The sequence below is a fragment of the Geotrypetes seraphini genome, chromosome 1 (genome assembly GCF_902459505.1).
Source record: "Geotrypetes seraphini chromosome 1, aGeoSer1.1, whole genome shotgun sequence".
Lineage (NCBI taxonomy): Eukaryota > Metazoa > Chordata > Amphibia > Gymnophiona > Dermophiidae > Geotrypetes > Geotrypetes seraphini.
Window position 1 is genome coordinate 221,999,967 of NC_047084.1, and position 16,691 is coordinate 222,016,657.

A 16,691-nucleotide genomic window follows, 5' to 3' on the forward strand; every position below is an offset into this window, starting at 1 on the left:
TTATTTGACACAACAAGAATTGTTAAAAGCTAAAGGTAAATATAATGAAATTTCTTCAAAAATCATTAGAAAAGATTTGTACAACAAGCTCTGTATTATGGAAATTCGAATAAGGCGGGAAGATTGCTTGCAAATTATCTCAAAGCAAAAAGGAAAAAAACAAAAATAATTGCAATTCAAAATGAAAATAAAGAAATGTTATCTCAAACTAATCCCATAATAAAACAATTTTTAAAATTCTATAAAGATTTGTATTCTTCCGAGCCCTATTCAGAAAAGGAAAAAGATGGTATAGAATTTTTAAAGTTAATAAATGGACCAAAGATTCCTGAACATATAAAACGAAGTTTAGAAGAACCAATATCCTTAAGAGTTAGGTACAGCATTGAAGTCCCTCAGAGTTGGATCCGCTCCAGGTGGAGATGGTTATACAGTAGAGTTTTATAAATCATTCCAAAACATCATAATGCCCTATTTATTAAAATTATATCAGAAACAACTAAATAAAGGTTGTATTACAGGTACTATGGCTGAATCAATAACTATAGTTTTACCTAAGCCAAATAAAGATCCTACTTTGGTATCAAACTATAGACCTATTTCTTTAATAAATGTGGATGGAAAAATTTTAACTAAGGCAATAGCATTAAGATTGGCTAAAGCTCTCCCTTTCATTATTGATATGCATCAAACAGGTTTTGTTGCTCAAAGACATTCGTCTCATAATACTAGATTGGCACATCACATGTTATATTTGACAAAATCCATCAATGACCCAGCATTCTCTATTTCATTAGATGCGGAAAAAGCTTTTGATAGAGTGGAATGGTCCTTCATGTTTCAGACAATGGAATGGTTTGGTATAGGATCCGGTTTTATACAAATAATAAAGGCATTGTATAACTCCCCTGTTGCTAGATTATATATTAATAATGATTTTTCAGAAAAATTTATTCTACAAAGAGGGGTTAGACAAGGATGCCCACTATCTCCTTTGCTTTTTGATATCGTTTTAGAACCCTTGTTATTAGCTATAGAACAGATAAAGGAGATACAGGGTATTCCACATTCAGATAGAGAATATAAATTATCAGCATATGCGGATGATATATTACTTTATTTGAGAAATCCGGAAACAACCATTCCAAAACTACTCGAACTGATTGAAAGATTTGGAAAATTTTCAGGATATAAAATAAACTGGAATAAATCAGAAGTACTTCCACTCAACGTACATTGTACAAAAAGTTTATTTGACTCATTTTCTTTTATTTGGAAAGAGGAAGGATTAAAATACTTAGGAATTTGGATTACAAAAACTATAGAAGAAACTATGATAACCAATGAAAAAAATTTATTACAAAAAGTGTCAGAAATGTGTGAGCAATGGAATCCTTTGTGCATATCTTGGTGGGGGAGAGTGCAAACTGTAAAAATGATGATTTTACCAATAGTTTGTTATCAAATGGGTATGATACCAATTTTTTTCCAGGGGTCTTTTTACAAAAAATTGGATAAAATATTAACAAAATTTATTTGGCTTGGAAAAAACCCCAGAATTGCTCTAGTATCTTTACAAAGACCAATTGAGGAGGGAGGGGTAAATTTTCCAAATTTTTATAGGTACCATCAAGCCTATATTATGCGTCATGGTATGTATTGGATCCTCCCAGAACCCATTGAACATATACCAGATTGGTTCTGGTTAGAATGGAGATTAATGTTTCCTTTACGTCTGAGTCATGTGATAAGTATTCAAATGCCAAGGTTATATAAAGATCATAAAATATTAATGGATACTTGGAAAACTATAAGATATAAGTAATCTAACTCCTATTCTAATAACTAAATCAACGACTCAAACAATATGGCTTAACCCAAAGATCAAAGTTGGCGGTTTTAAAATTATCTGGAAACATTGGATGATGGCTGAAATTTGTATTTTAGAAGATGTAATAAATAAAGGTAAACTGCTTGAGTTTTCACAATTGCAAAATAAATTTGGTTTAAATAAATCACAATATTTCAGATGGTTGCAATTGAAGCAGGCCATTCAGACAGGGTTCTCTGAATGGAAAAATCTTAATAATTATCATAGTATGGAATTCTTATGTTTTCAGATAGATTCCATGGGACACCAGGCCGCAATGTGGTATAAATTAATATCTGGATTTATACATAAAAAAAAAAAAAATGGTCTTAGAGATATTTGGAGCATTGAGATTAAGCATCAAATTAATGCATCTCAATGGCCACGACTTTGGTCTTGGAGGATAAGATGTACAATGTCAGCATCTATGAGACAAACTTGGTTTTTTATTTTACATAGAGCTCTATGGACCCCTACACGTTTACATAGAATTGATAGCTCTAAGTCTAATTGATGCTGGCATTGTCATCTAGAAGCAGGGACATTAGATCATCTTTTATTCTATTGTCCATTCATATTAACATTTTGGAAATCAATTTGGCCCCAAATAAATAGGATGTTAGAAAATCCAGTAGCCTTGACATATGATACAATTCTATTTGGTACTACAATGAGAGCCCATAGTCAAATCTCATCAAATAACAACAAACTTTTATTTATAATGACTGGAATAGCAATACAGCAAATTACACGTAATTGGAAAAATTGGGACAGATTGAACTATAATTTCTGGTGGAACTCAGTTTGCCATATATATAAGATGGAACATGCATTTGCAACACAAAAAGGATATATGAATAAGTTCAAGAAGATTTGGGGACCATTAACAGAATATTGCAATATTTGAATTTCAATTTCCCATGATAAGAAAATAGTATAAAGAAGGAGGGGGGGAGGGGTTAAGGGGAGGGAATTATTCTCTTTATCATATATTATAATAGATGATATTCTTACATGAAAATAACGTAATAAAGGGAGGGGGAAAAGGTTCATATTTAAATAATAATAGATAAAATCAATATATATATTGTATAACTTTATAAGAAAAATAATTACAATTATATGATATATAAAACCATAAGAAAAATAAGACAAGAAATGTTATATATAAAATATATTATAAAAATATCAAGTGTATTGTTAAGATAATTGTATGAAAATTTATGACACTTGTTGTTAAATGGAAAAAAAATTCAATAAAAAAAACTTAATAAAGAGAAAGTAAAGCCTTGGGGAAAAGACACCCAGCTTTTTCTATAAAGAGATTATGTACTTACCCTGGTAAGCTCTCTTTTCTAGTAGATAGGTAAGACATTCTAGAAAACTGCAGGATTCCACTCTAGATTTTTTTGCTATACTTCACTGGGCTCCTTAGCTCCACTTGCAGTTAGTACCCAAGAACTGAGAGCCACCAAATAGAGGCACCTGTACTAAACTGGCTCAGAAACAACTGCTCAAAAAGTAAAACCAAACAGTAATGTTAACCACCAAAGGATTCAAAAGTAACTCAAACTGTATGAAACCTATATACAAATTATTCCCAGCATACAAGGGCTGACAGGCATCTAAGAATCAGCTTGGAGAAGCATAAACAGATTGAAAATGAAGCAGGCGGAGGAAGAACTGGGCATGAGTCTAGAACAGCGGTCTCAAACACGTGCCCCCCCCCCCCACCCGGGACTATTTTGCGGCCCGAAATCTGTCCTCTCCACTTCACAAGTTTTCCGATTGTGGAGAGGACAATCGTGTACAGGCCTCGACTGCTGCTCGCCTAAAGCAGGGGTCCCCAATCTGCTTCCCTTCTCACTGCCCTCCCTCAAGCCACCGCAATCGGGGAACAGGCCAGCGCTGAGGTCTTAGCTCTCCCTGCTTATCTTCCCCAGCTCAGAGCCGACCAATTCTCGCCACCCGACATCAATTCTAACGTCGGGGAGGAAGTTCCGGGCCAGCCAATCGCTGCCTGGCTGGCCCGGAACTTCTTGTCCAACGTTAGAATTGACGTTGGGTGGCGAGAATTGGTCGGCCTCACGCTGGGGAAGATAAGCAGGGAGAGCTAAGACCTTGGCGCTGGCCTGTTCCCCAATGGTGGTGGCTTGGGGGAGGGCAGGCAGAAATAAAGAAAGGAGGGGACAGGGAGACGGGACACAGACAGAAAGGGGCATGGAGAGATAAAGACAGAAAGAAAGAAAGGGGGCACGGAGAGAGAGAAAGAAAGAAGGGGACAGGTGAAAGAAATAAAAAGTTGGGGGATGGAAGGAGACAGATGCCAGACCAGGGGAAAGAAAGGAAGGAAGGGGGGAGAGAAAGGAAAGAAAGAAATGTCAGACCATGGAAATAGGGACAGAAGAGAGATAGAAGGGAAGGTAAGACATGGAAACTTAGATTTTGAAAAGAAAGCAGAAAAATTGAATATTAAGTTAATGCCAAAGATGGATGCAAGGCAGAAAGTGAAGACGGAGAGAAAAACAGTCAAAGGACAAGAAGGCCCTGGAAACAGTTAAAAGCACAGAAAAATAAAGTCACTAGCCAACAAAGGTAGGGAAAATGATTTTATTTTCAATATAGTGATTGAAATGTGTCTGTTTTGAGAAAGGAAAGATATTAAACTTTAAATGTGAGGGCTGCAGAATAAATAGGGTACTTGGAGGGCCGCAGAAAAAATAGTTAATGACAATTTTGCATAAGGTAAAACTCTTTATAGTTTATAAATCTTTCCTTTAACTGTTAAAGGAAAGATTTATAAACTATAAAGAGTTTTACCTCATGCAAAGTTGTCATTTCTTTAATAAGACATTAACTATTTTTTTCTGCGGCCCTCCAAGTACCTACAAATCCAAAATGTCACCCCACTATGAGTTTGAGACCACTGGTCTAGAATGTCTCACCTATCTATTGGAAGAGAGCTTACCAGGATAAGTGCATAATCTTTTTCCAATGCAACAGGTAAGAATCTAGACAGAAGGGATGTACAAAAGCAGTCCCCCAAAAAGCTAGGCTTGCTGCACCGACCCAAGACTGAGAACCCAAAGGTGAGTCCTGTCTTGCCCATGGTGTAAATAGTGCACCTGTCACTAATTAACTAATTGCTGATTGAGGTACAATTTTTTTTATCATAAAACATGCATTTTATGAAGTCAAAGCTAATAGGTTACTGGGTACTCAAAGATATAAAAAAAATAAAATATAATCCAGTGTAAATCACTAACCAATTTTTATTTGATCCTCAGTAGGCTTGTATCAACTCATGGGTGCTTGTAATCATGCCGTCATAGCATGAGCCATTTCTTCACTGGATCTTTATATTATTTTTTGTATTTTTCTTATATAAACTCATGAGAATTTCTCTATAATATACTTAAAAATAGTGAACTTATATTTTGTCAATAGTGCTGAAGGAGAGCCCCCACCAACACGATCATGTTTCAAAAATTTTTCTTCAAGGTCAAGGAGACTGGCATCCATGAGAAGCACTATCCATTGGGGCTGATCTAGGCTCACTCCCTGAATCAGATTGGAAGACTGTAACCACCAGCTCAGGCTGCAACAAACTAACCCCCGAAGAGGAACAGAGAGTCCAGATCATGAATCTGTAGCAACCATTGCTGAAAAAGCACATACTAAAGAGAGTGCATGTGAGCCTCAGGCTACCTGGCCACTTCCAGGGAGGCCGCCATCAACCAAGACCTGCAGAAAGTCCTGCACCTGAGCACAGCGACAGACCATCAGGGAGCGAATTTGAGACTGCAATTTGCACACCATGGCTTCTGAAAGGAACACTCCTTAAACTGGTGTTGAATAGAACATCTAAATACTCCCAAGCGCCGAGACAGTCAAACAGTTCTTAACAGGTTGACCACCCAGCCCAGGGACTGCAGAAACTTCACAACCCAAGTCGTAACCTGGGAGCTCTCCTGAAACAACTTTGCATGAATCAGTCATCCAGATAGGGGTGTACCAGAATGCCCTTCTTGTGCAAGGCTCCCACCACCATAATCTTTGTGAAGGTCCACAGCACTGTGGCCAAAGGGAAGCACACAAAACTGATAATGTTCTCCCAAGATTGCAAAGTGAAGGAATTGATGGGAGGCCCAAATCAGAACATGCAGATAGGCATGCCTGTCGATTGAGAGAAGTCAGAAATTCCCCAGGATGAACTGCCAGAAATAGAGATTAGTGTTTCCATATGAAAAGCGGGAACCCAGAGAGCCCTGTTGACACCTTTTGAGGTCCAAAATGTGCTGAAGAGACCCCTCTTTCTTGGGCACCACGAAGTAAATGGAGTACCTGAGAAGTAGAAGACTATGTAAGAACTGTTCCTGCCTTTCCAAGGCAAGAGGAAGGTTGCCCGAGATGATGGCAAATTAAGACACGCTTCCCGCCAAAACTGAGGGAAGGGCCATCGTTAAACTGTCACATACAGCACTGAAGGTATAGCCAACCCTGCCGCTATAGCAGCAACAAAATCCCCAGCCTCCCTGGCAGATGCAACATCAAAGCCGACTGACCATAGACAGCTGAGGAAAACCTGGCATGGGCAACAGGGAAGACCGGGTCTCATCCCCGCCAACGAGCAATGCATGTGTGAAAGAGAACCCGGCACACCAACACCTGAAGCCGAGTCTCCTTCGAGGCAGCTGGAACATTTCCACATCAACCAATCGGTGCCACAAAAAGTGCACTACTTTTTTGAAGTGCTCATAATGAAAGAGCCAAAAACTCACTCACAACACCACCATGTAAAAACAGAGGCCTCTTTTTAATATCAATGCAAAACTCCTTTTAATTTTTTGTGTCTTTATTTCTTCTCACAGCCAACCAGCTGTATATCAAGAGAAAGCAGATCCCAAATGCACTCTGTAGTCAGTGCTGGTATTGGTTGCAAGGCATACAGTTGAGGCTCCTCTAGATTCAGAAAAAACCTGGGGTGGTGGGGGGACAGACTCCATCCCTTCCAAGTGTGACACCCCCAGAGCTTGGTAGGACCCCCCCCCCCAAGAGGGTCCCCCAAGCTTAGTCTAGACAGACAAAGGGGCAAGAAAGATTCACTAACCAGATCAACAGGCCTTAAACCTCAGACTGCACAGTCTACTCCACCTGCTGGCAGAGGAACGTAAACCCATCCCATTTCTGTACCTGTCTGGAGGGACAATAAAGAACAGTGCTTTGGGGATTATTCGGGGGGGGGGAGGACATCCAGAAACCGCCAAGACCCTACTTTTCCAACCTCCTCTAATGTCTCACAGGCATCAAGCCTGTGTACTCACTGTGCCCTAACAGGATCAGTGCTGCAACCTGCTTTCAGCTCTCACAATAGCTAGATGAGAATTCACTGCCACAATGCTGGGAATGCATCTGCAAAGCTGATTTTCGGGCTTCCAGTCAAACTCCTATGTCCTACTACACCTCTATCCCTGTGGACCAATGGATGTGCACCAGAATGGGAGAAAGTGCAACGACGCAGCTGGCACCCTGCAAGACCCTGCCCAAGCCTTCATAAACTTCACTTAACAGCTGCACTTGACCTCTGATTAACAGGTGGTGAGACCACCTCAGGGATGACCAGAAAACTATGCAGGCTGGCTAATAGGTAGGCAGAGAGATTGGCCTGTCAGCTACAGATTGAAGTCTGAATTCTCGGGGGCGTGGCTTAACGCGAGCACAAATGGAGGTGTGATCGCGACGCTCCTCTTCACTAGGCAACTATTAATAAAAAATTTAACCCCATATTACAGAATTTTTATTAAAAAAATAATTTCCTACGATCCTGAAGTTGTGATGGATTAATATTGACCTCCTTCGCTGAGACGGAAGAGACGCTAAAAAGGTGAAAAGCCAAGAAGTAAAAGTGCCGTTTTTTCTATCCTGAGCAGTGCGGTGTAAAGAGCTGGAGACCGACGGGGTTTGAAACTGGCGGTGAGCTGCCTAACGACAAAGAGAAAATTTTCCTCTTTATGAATAATTTATATGGTAAGCTGGTGCCTGTCAGTCTCTATAGTATGGCAGTTTTGAAGTAGCCCTTCTCTGCCGGTGATGAAGCGAGGTCTGGTGTGAAATCAACTTGGCAACGATTTTTGAAATTATTCCCTTGTTGTTAGTTCGGAGAAAACAAGAATTGTGACTGAATGATATCTATATTGATCTCCTCTGCTGAAATTGAGACGGATTCTGAGAGAGGAGAATCAAAGGTGAGATTGCCGGTTTTTATTCAGCGCTGGAGCAGCGCGGCATCAGGGCAACTGACAAAAAAGACCTGAAGGGAAAAGAAAAGTAAAACTGCTGGTTTTTATTGTTTTTATTATTGGCTTCACTTTTGTGTTGATGTGGCACGGTGGTGGGGAGAGCTGTTGAAGTTTTGAACTGTCTAAGGTATTGAAAAATAGAGGAAAAAAATCGATCTCATTATAAGGCAGTTATCAGTTTAACTTCTAAAGCTGTGACAGTTTGAAGCAGCTCTCTCCTGCCGGTACAGAGTTGGAGTCCTGAGAGAGATCAATTCATCCTCTGCTTGAAGCAGTTTCTTGAGATACAAAGTCAAGACACTTTAAAAAGGTAGAACATTGAGTGCTGCATTTGATTAATAAATAGAAAAGTTTTTTTTTATGTTGCTTTGGCTCCAGACAGGGATTGGATATTAAAACTTTTCTTTAAAAATAGATCCAAAGACTTCCTGGGACAGCATATTCAGATTTTCCCTGATGTCTCTAGAGAGACTCAAAAAAGAAGGAAAGAATTTTTAATTCTAAAACCTGGAGTGACACAAATAGGGGGTATTTTCTTTTTGAGATATCCATGTAAATGTGTAGTTAGATATCTATCATTGAAGTATATATTTACAGAGCCATCTCAACTGATTAGCTTTCTCACAATGAAACGTCTAGAAAAAGGAATAACAACGTCCATGGAAAGTTAGTTTCCTGCACTTTAGTCAGATAAGGATTTTTCTTGTTTAATTAATTTGAAATATATATGTTCTACTCTTAATTATGGACCCAATAATATTGAGGACTAGTGTGAGATCAGTTAGATTAGTATTTCCTTGAAGTAAATATTAATTTTGTAATTTTATTTCTTCTTTTGAGCTCACTTTACTGTACAAGATGTATATGCTTGGAAATATTGTAAAAATTTTATAAATAAATAAATAAATAAAAATAAATAAATAAATAGAAAAGTTTTAACTTCAGACTGATTGGGATAGAGGGCTGCCTGTCAAGGATAAAAGTGTGACGGTTTGAACGTGGCCCTCTCCTGCCTGATGTCAAGGCAAAGCCTGAGGAGAAAGAAAACTAATTGTTTCTTCTGTGCTGAATGGTATAGTGTTGGGTGCTGGGATTTCTAAGGAGCTGAAAGACATTAAAAGGAGGCTTGTTTTTTTTTTCCTTTCTCATTGAGGCATTAAAGCAGATAACTGATAAGAAATTAATGTGGAGAAAATTTCTGCTGCTTGAAGTCAGAATGAAATTCTGAGAGAGAGAGACTTGAGAAGAAGAGGAAAAGGATTTCTCTTTTGTTGACTAATATATTTGGATAAGTTCTTGACAGAGTGACTGATTTGCAATCTGCTCAGTGCTAGAACAACGCAACACTGATGTAAAAAAGATATCAAAGACAGATTACAAAAAATTGTGACTGAAAGATATTTTAAGATTCCTAACAAACCTGAAGAAATAAAATCCACGAAAAAAGAAACAGCATGGCAAGTACCAGACAAAACAAAAATGAGGCTGGCACGTCAGCAAAAAGACAAAAACAAGATCAAACAACACCAAGCAAGATCCCACTTCCTGTTGAAGAACCTGACATATTGAGTAAAGCAGAAGTTATGGAAGAACTAAGACAAATTAAACAAATGCTTAAGGATACAGTAACCAATATGTCTGAAATGAAGGAGGAAATATTAAACATTCACAGACAAATGGAAAGTAATAACAAAAGAACAACTGAATTAGAATCTAAAATGGAGGTCATAGAAAGCGAAACAAACAGATGTAAAAATGATAGTCTAGAATTAAATAAATTGAAAGATCAACTGGAAGACTATGAGAATAGAGGAAGAAGGAAAAACATTAAACTTTTTGGAATACAAGAAAATTTAGAGGGAAAAAATACTATTCTTTTTCTAGAAAATTTAATTCCAAAAATACTACAACTGGACTTGAAACAACCACTAGAAATAGAAAGGGCGCATAGGATTCCAGTTAAAAATACAGAAAATAAAGGCAGGCCAAGACCAATAATTTTCAAAATGCTTAGATACCAACAAGCATTAGAAATATTAAATGCTGCAAAGAAAGACAAAAATCTAAATTATAAAGGATCTAGAATATGGTTCTTGCCGGACTTTGCCAAAAACACAGCAAATAAAAGAAAGAGACTATTAGACATGAGACCTCAACTAAAAGAAAAAGGTTTTAAATATGGTCTATATTATCCGGCGAAAATGAGAGTATCATCTAGAGATAAATCCTTGTATTTCGAGGATCCAGAAAAACTAAAAGCTTTTCTTTCTAAACCAGAACCTATGATATTTTAACATAAAATTTTAAGATGGGTTTTGATGTCTTTATGAAATAATTATAAAAGTATGAAATATTGAAATATCTGAAAAAAGAAAAAAATGATATAAAGAAAAGACAATAAAAATTTATAAGAAAGAAAGAGCAAGATATAGGAAAAACATTAATAACATACTAAATATATGTTTAAGATAAAATTTTATGATGTAAATAATAATACTAAGGAATTATAAATTAAAAACTGTTAAATGGATAAAGACACATTAATGAAATGTTATGAAAATATGACTAAAGATATTAAAGGTTAATATAAATAGATAGAAGGGGAATTTGATTGAATATTGAATGCCTAGAGGGGAGGAGAATGTTTAGGTTACAGTTCCAATGTGTATCCTTAAGCAGCCATTGTATTGGGTGGGAAAGGGAGGGAAAATGAGAGTATTTACTAGAATGATTAAGGAAAAAATAAACAAGGGATTAGATACTTTAGGGGTAAATATGTGTGTCATGAAAAACATTTTTTGGATTCTAAATATGAAAGAAGAGGAAAAAAAGATTATAATGAGAAGTATTAAAATGTATAATGTCTTTTAAGATATATTCTATTAATGTCAATGGCCTGAATCACGTAATCAAAAGGAAAAAAGAATTAACATTTTTAAAAAAGCAAAATGCGGATATTTACTGTCTGCAAGAGACCCATCTTAGTATAAAGGAATCACAGAAACTATCGGGTGGGTGGGTAAAGGATTGTTTTTTTGCTCCAGCAGAGGGTAAAAAAGCAGGGGTAGCAATCCTTATAAATAAAAAATGTATGGCCAAGATTAAGGTAAAAAATTCAGATCCACATGGAAGATGGATACATATTGATATAGGTATGGGAAATGATGCCCTGACGTTGTTTAATATATATGCCCCTAATTCGAATCAATCAGAATTTTTAAAAAAATTACAAAATATGTTGTTACCGCTGGCTGCTTCTAATTTAGTGGTGGCTGGAGATTTTAATGCTGTAATGGATCCATTATTGGATAAAAAACCAGGTAAAAGTATAAAATCTTTAGGTTTAGATAATTTGGTTCAATCATGTGATTTGAAAGATATATGGCGTATTCTTCATTTTAATGATCAGGAATTTTCATTTTGTTCACAGGTTCATAAATCATATTCAAGAATAGATTATATTTTTGTTTCAACAAATAAAGTGCAACAAGTGATTAAAGCTTCCATAGATCCTATTATTATTTCAGATCATGCGGGAGTATGGATAGAATTACAATTAGATCAATTAGAGAATGGTAGACCTCTTTGGAGATTTGATAATACATTGCTTGTGGATGACAAATTTTTGGAAAATTTTAAAATACAAATTAATGATTTTTTTCAACTAAATTTAGTGGAGGATACATCTATAGAGAATGTATGGGATGCATTTAAAGCAACTATGAGGGGAAATATTATATCATATTCAGCTTTTATTAGGAAACAGATTAAAATACAATATATAGAATTAGAAAAAGAAATAAAAATATTAGAAGCTAAATTGGTAAGTAAATGGGAAAATGAAGTTTTGCAAGCTCTTTTGAAAGCAAAAGGTAAATATAATGAATTAACTTCAAAAATGATAAGAAGAGATTTGTTTTCCAAGCAAACAATGTATTATGGAAATTCTAATAAGGCGGGGCGATTATTGGCAAATTATCTTAAAGCAAAAAAAAGGAAAACTAATATTAATGGAATAAAAGATGATAATGGTATAATAACAAATCAAACAAATATAATATTAAAACAATTTTTAAAATTTTATAAAGACCTTTATTCTTCCGAGCCTTATTTGGAGAGACAAAAAGATGGAAAAAATTTTTTAGATTTAATTAATGGACCTAAGGTTCCTGATCATATAAAACTGAGTTTAGATGAACCTATATCATTAAAAGAATTAGAAACAGCATTGAGATCTCTTAGAGTTGGATCCGCTCCAGGTGGTGATGGTTATACAGTAGAATTTTATAAAACATTTCAAAATGTCCTTTCCCCATATTTACTAAATTTATATCAGACACAACTTATAAAAGGTGATATTAAAGGTACTATGGCTGAATCAATAATAATTGTTTTACCTAAGCCAAATAAAGATCCTACTTTGGTTTCGAACTACAGGCCTATATCTTTGATAAATGTTGATAATAAACTTTTGGCAAAAATTTTGGCTTTGAGATTAGCCAAAGCTCTCCCACATATTATAGATATGCATCAAACGGGTTTTGTTGCTAAAAGACATTCCTCTAATAACTCTAGATTGTTTCATATGTTAAACTTGTCAAAAAAAATAGATGAACCAGCTTTTACAGTTTCATTAGATGCTGAAAAAGCATTTGATAGAGTAGAATGGAATTTTATGTATCAGGCTTTAGAATGGTTTGGTATAGGTTCTGGATTTATACAAATGGTAAAAACATTGTATAGCTTCCCGATTGCAAGATTAAATATTAATAATAAGATATCTGATGGTTTTCAATTGCAGAGGGGAGTTAGACAAGGTTGTCCTTTATCTCCTTTGTTATTTGATGTTGTATTAGAACCCTTATTGTTAGCAATACAACAAACAAGGGAGATACAAGGTATTCCATATTCAGATATGGAATATAAAATTTCAGCTTATGCTGATGATATTTTGCTTTATTTGAGAAATCCAGAATCTACCTTATCTTCTTTATTGGAATTAATTGATAAGTTTGGCAAATTTTCAGGTTATAAAATTAATTGGAATAAATCTGAAATTATACCTTTAAATATTCATTGTGTAAAAGGATTATTTGACACTTTTCCATTCATATGGAAAGAAGAAGGATTTAAATATCTTGGTATTCAAGTTAAAAATACAATTGAAGATACTGTAAAAGAGAATGAAAAATATGTACTAAAAAAAGTTACGGAGTTATGTGAGCAATGGAACCCATTACATATTTCTTGGTGGGGAAGAGTACAAACTATTAAAATGATGATATTACCTGTGGTTTGCTACCAAATGAGTATGATACCTATTTATTTTCAGGGGTCCTTTTATAAAAAGCTCAATAGCATTTTAAAAAAATTTCTTTGGCTTGGTAAAACACCTAGAATAGCTTTAGTAACTTTGCAAAAATCAATTAAGGAGGGAGGGGTAAATTTACCAAATTTCTATAGGTACCATCAAGCCTATATTCTACGTCAGGGTATGTATTGGATCCTCCCAGAACTTATAGATAATGCACCAGATTGGTTATATTTAGAATGGCGCCTTATGTTTCCCCTAAATTTAGTTCATCTGCCAAGTATTAACATACCTAGAAGATACAGAGAAAATAAAATATTAATGGATACTTGGAAAACGTTGAGGTTTATTGATAAATTAACACCTATACCAATAAACAAATCAACTAATCAATCTATATGGATAAACTCCAAGATCAAAATTGGCGGAGCTCAAATCCTTTGGAAGAACTGGATTATTGCAGGCATTAGATCTCTAGACGATGTTATTTCAGAAGGTAAACTGCTGGATTTTTCACAATTGCAACATAGATTTGGTCTTAATAAAACACAAAGTTTTAAATGGTTGCAATTGAAGCAGGCCATTCAAGTTGGGTTCCCTGAATGGAAAACATTAAATAATCAATATAGTTTAAAGTTCTTATGTTTTCAAGCAGACTTCCTAGGACATCAAGCCGCATTGTGGTATAAATTAATATCTGGATATTTGAATAAAAAACCAAAAAATGGTCTAAGAGATATTTGGAGCATTGAGATTGGACATCAGATTAATGCATCTCAATGGCCACTAATTTGGTCTTGGAGAATGGGATGTACAGTGTCAGCATCTATGAAACAAACTTGGTTCTTTTTATTACATAGAGCTTTTTGGACCCCTACACGTTTGCAAAAATTAGACAGTTCTAAGTCCAATAAATGCTGGCACTAATCTGGAACCAGGAACATTAGATCACTTACTTTATCATTGTCCCTACATTAAAATTTTTTGGAATTCAATTTGGCCACAAATTAATAAATTAATGGAAAATCATATAGCAATATCATATGATACGGTATTATTTGGAATGATGATGAGGAAAAATAGTCAAATTAAACCAGAAAATAACAAGCTTTTATTAATAATGACAGGGGTTGCCATTCAACATATAACCAATAATTGGAAAAATCATAATAACCTAAATTATACATTTTGGTGGAATACAATATGTCATATATTTAAAATGGAAAGAACAATAGCAATACAAAGAGGGACATATACTAAATTCATAAAAATATGGGGGCCATTGACAAAATACTACAATGAATAAATATTAAGATTTTTCTTCTTCTTTTCTTCTTTAAAGTATCTTTTTTATGACACACATAGAGGGGGGTAATGAAAATAATATCTACATAATATTATATAATATGTTATACTATATGTATGAATGAAAAATAATAAAAGGGTGGGGGGAGGGAGAGGGGATAAAAATATATTTAGAATATGATGTATTAGATACAAAAATGATATTGTGTATTTATCAATTGTAATTTAATATTTTGTACATTTTATGTAAAATTTGAAAATTAAAAATATTATATTAAAGTAATAAAAGGGTGGGGGGAGGGTGAGGGGGAAAATCAAACTTAGATATATAATGTATTAGATATAAAAGTGATACTATGTATTTATCAATTGTATTTTAATATTTTGTACACTTTATGTAAAATTTGAAAATAAAAAATAATGGGGAAAAAAAAAAAAAAGAAGTCTGAATTCTCAATCAGGCAGAGCTTCAAAAATGCTCCAAGCACTAAATTACCCGAAAAGGGGGCAAAATTTACATCATATTAAAAATAAAATGGAAAGCAGAGCAGGCACATGTGCAGAAGGAAAGAACTGAAGGTGGAGCTAGAGAGTACAGTGAAATGCAACTGAGGCAGAGTGAAAATTCCAGCATAGATTCCTTCTGCAGCAGCATGCAGCTATGGGGAAATAACCCTGTCTAGAATGTCTCACCTATTGCACTAAAAAAGTAACTTATCTGATAACTGCACGAGACTACCTATAATCTGGTTCAGTGACTTGAAATACAACTATTTACATACTTTAAAAAAGGAATAGTTGTACATTGAGTAAAAGCAGCTTGTGCTTTGTTCCATACCCTAATTTAACTGCCTCAGGTACATTAGTGGGAGCTCACTGGGACAGAGAAAAATGCTTAAGACTTGCACAGGGTCACAAGGACCAACCACATCACTTACTGCAGCACAGGGTGAGAAAGCAGGGCCTTCAAAGGTCATGAAAACTCAATGTTTGATACTTTAAAGTCTGCACAGTCATTGTATCAGAAATGCACTGAACCATGGAGCAGGTGAGGGAAGCATGAGACTATTTTAGCTACAACCCAATTCATTTTGACAGGCATGCAGGATCTTAAGAGTGGATGCTGAGGATAGGCAGATTAGATGGGCCATTTGGGGAGCCCCGGTACGGACCTTTTTAACTAGAAAGTTCTAGTTCGCCGCACCGCGCATGCGCGAGTGCCTTCCCGCCCGACGGAGGAGTGCGTGGTCCCCAGTTAAGATAAGCCAGCTAAGAAGCCAACCCGGGGAGGAGGGTGGGACGTAAGAATATCTGCCTGCTGTCCCTGGATAACACCTGTTACGGTAAGTAACTGTGCTTTATCCCAGGACAAGCAGGCAGCATATTCTTAACGCATGGGTGACCTCCAAGCTAACAGAGAGGGAGGAGGGATGGTTGGCCATTATGAAAATAAATTTTGTAACACAGATTGGCCGAAGTGTCCATCCCGTCTGGAGAAGGCATCCAGACAGTAGTGAGTAGTGAACGTGTGAACTGAGGACCAAGTGGCTGCCTTGCAGATTTCCTCGATGGGCGTGGAACGGAGGAAAGCCACAGAAGCAGCCATAGCTCTGACCCTGTGGGCCGTGACAGCACCTTCCAGTGAGAGACCGGCCCGAGCATAACAGAACGCAATGCAGGCAGCAAGCCAGTTGGAAAGCGTCCGTTTAGAGACAGGACAACCTAGACGGTTAGGATCGAAGGTCAGAAAGAGCTGAGGAGACGAGCGGTGAGCCCTGGTACGGTCAAGGTAGTATGCAAGGGCACGCTTACAATCCAGCGTGTGCAACGCCTGTTCCCCAGGATGAGAATGGGGTTTAGGGAAAAAGACCGGCAACACAATGGACTGGTTGAGGTGAAAAGCCGA

At 36.2% G+C, this 16,691-nt stretch overlaps 1 protein-coding gene across 2 annotated transcripts in view; it reads right to left on the reverse strand.

Annotated features, from left to right (window-relative positions):
• The window catches only part of UCHL1 (ubiquitin C-terminal hydrolase L1), a 109,810-nt gene that overhangs the window by 6,170 nt on the left and 86,949 nt on the right, over positions 1 to 16,691 (reverse strand). The gene's annotated exons all lie outside the window — the stretch shown is intronic.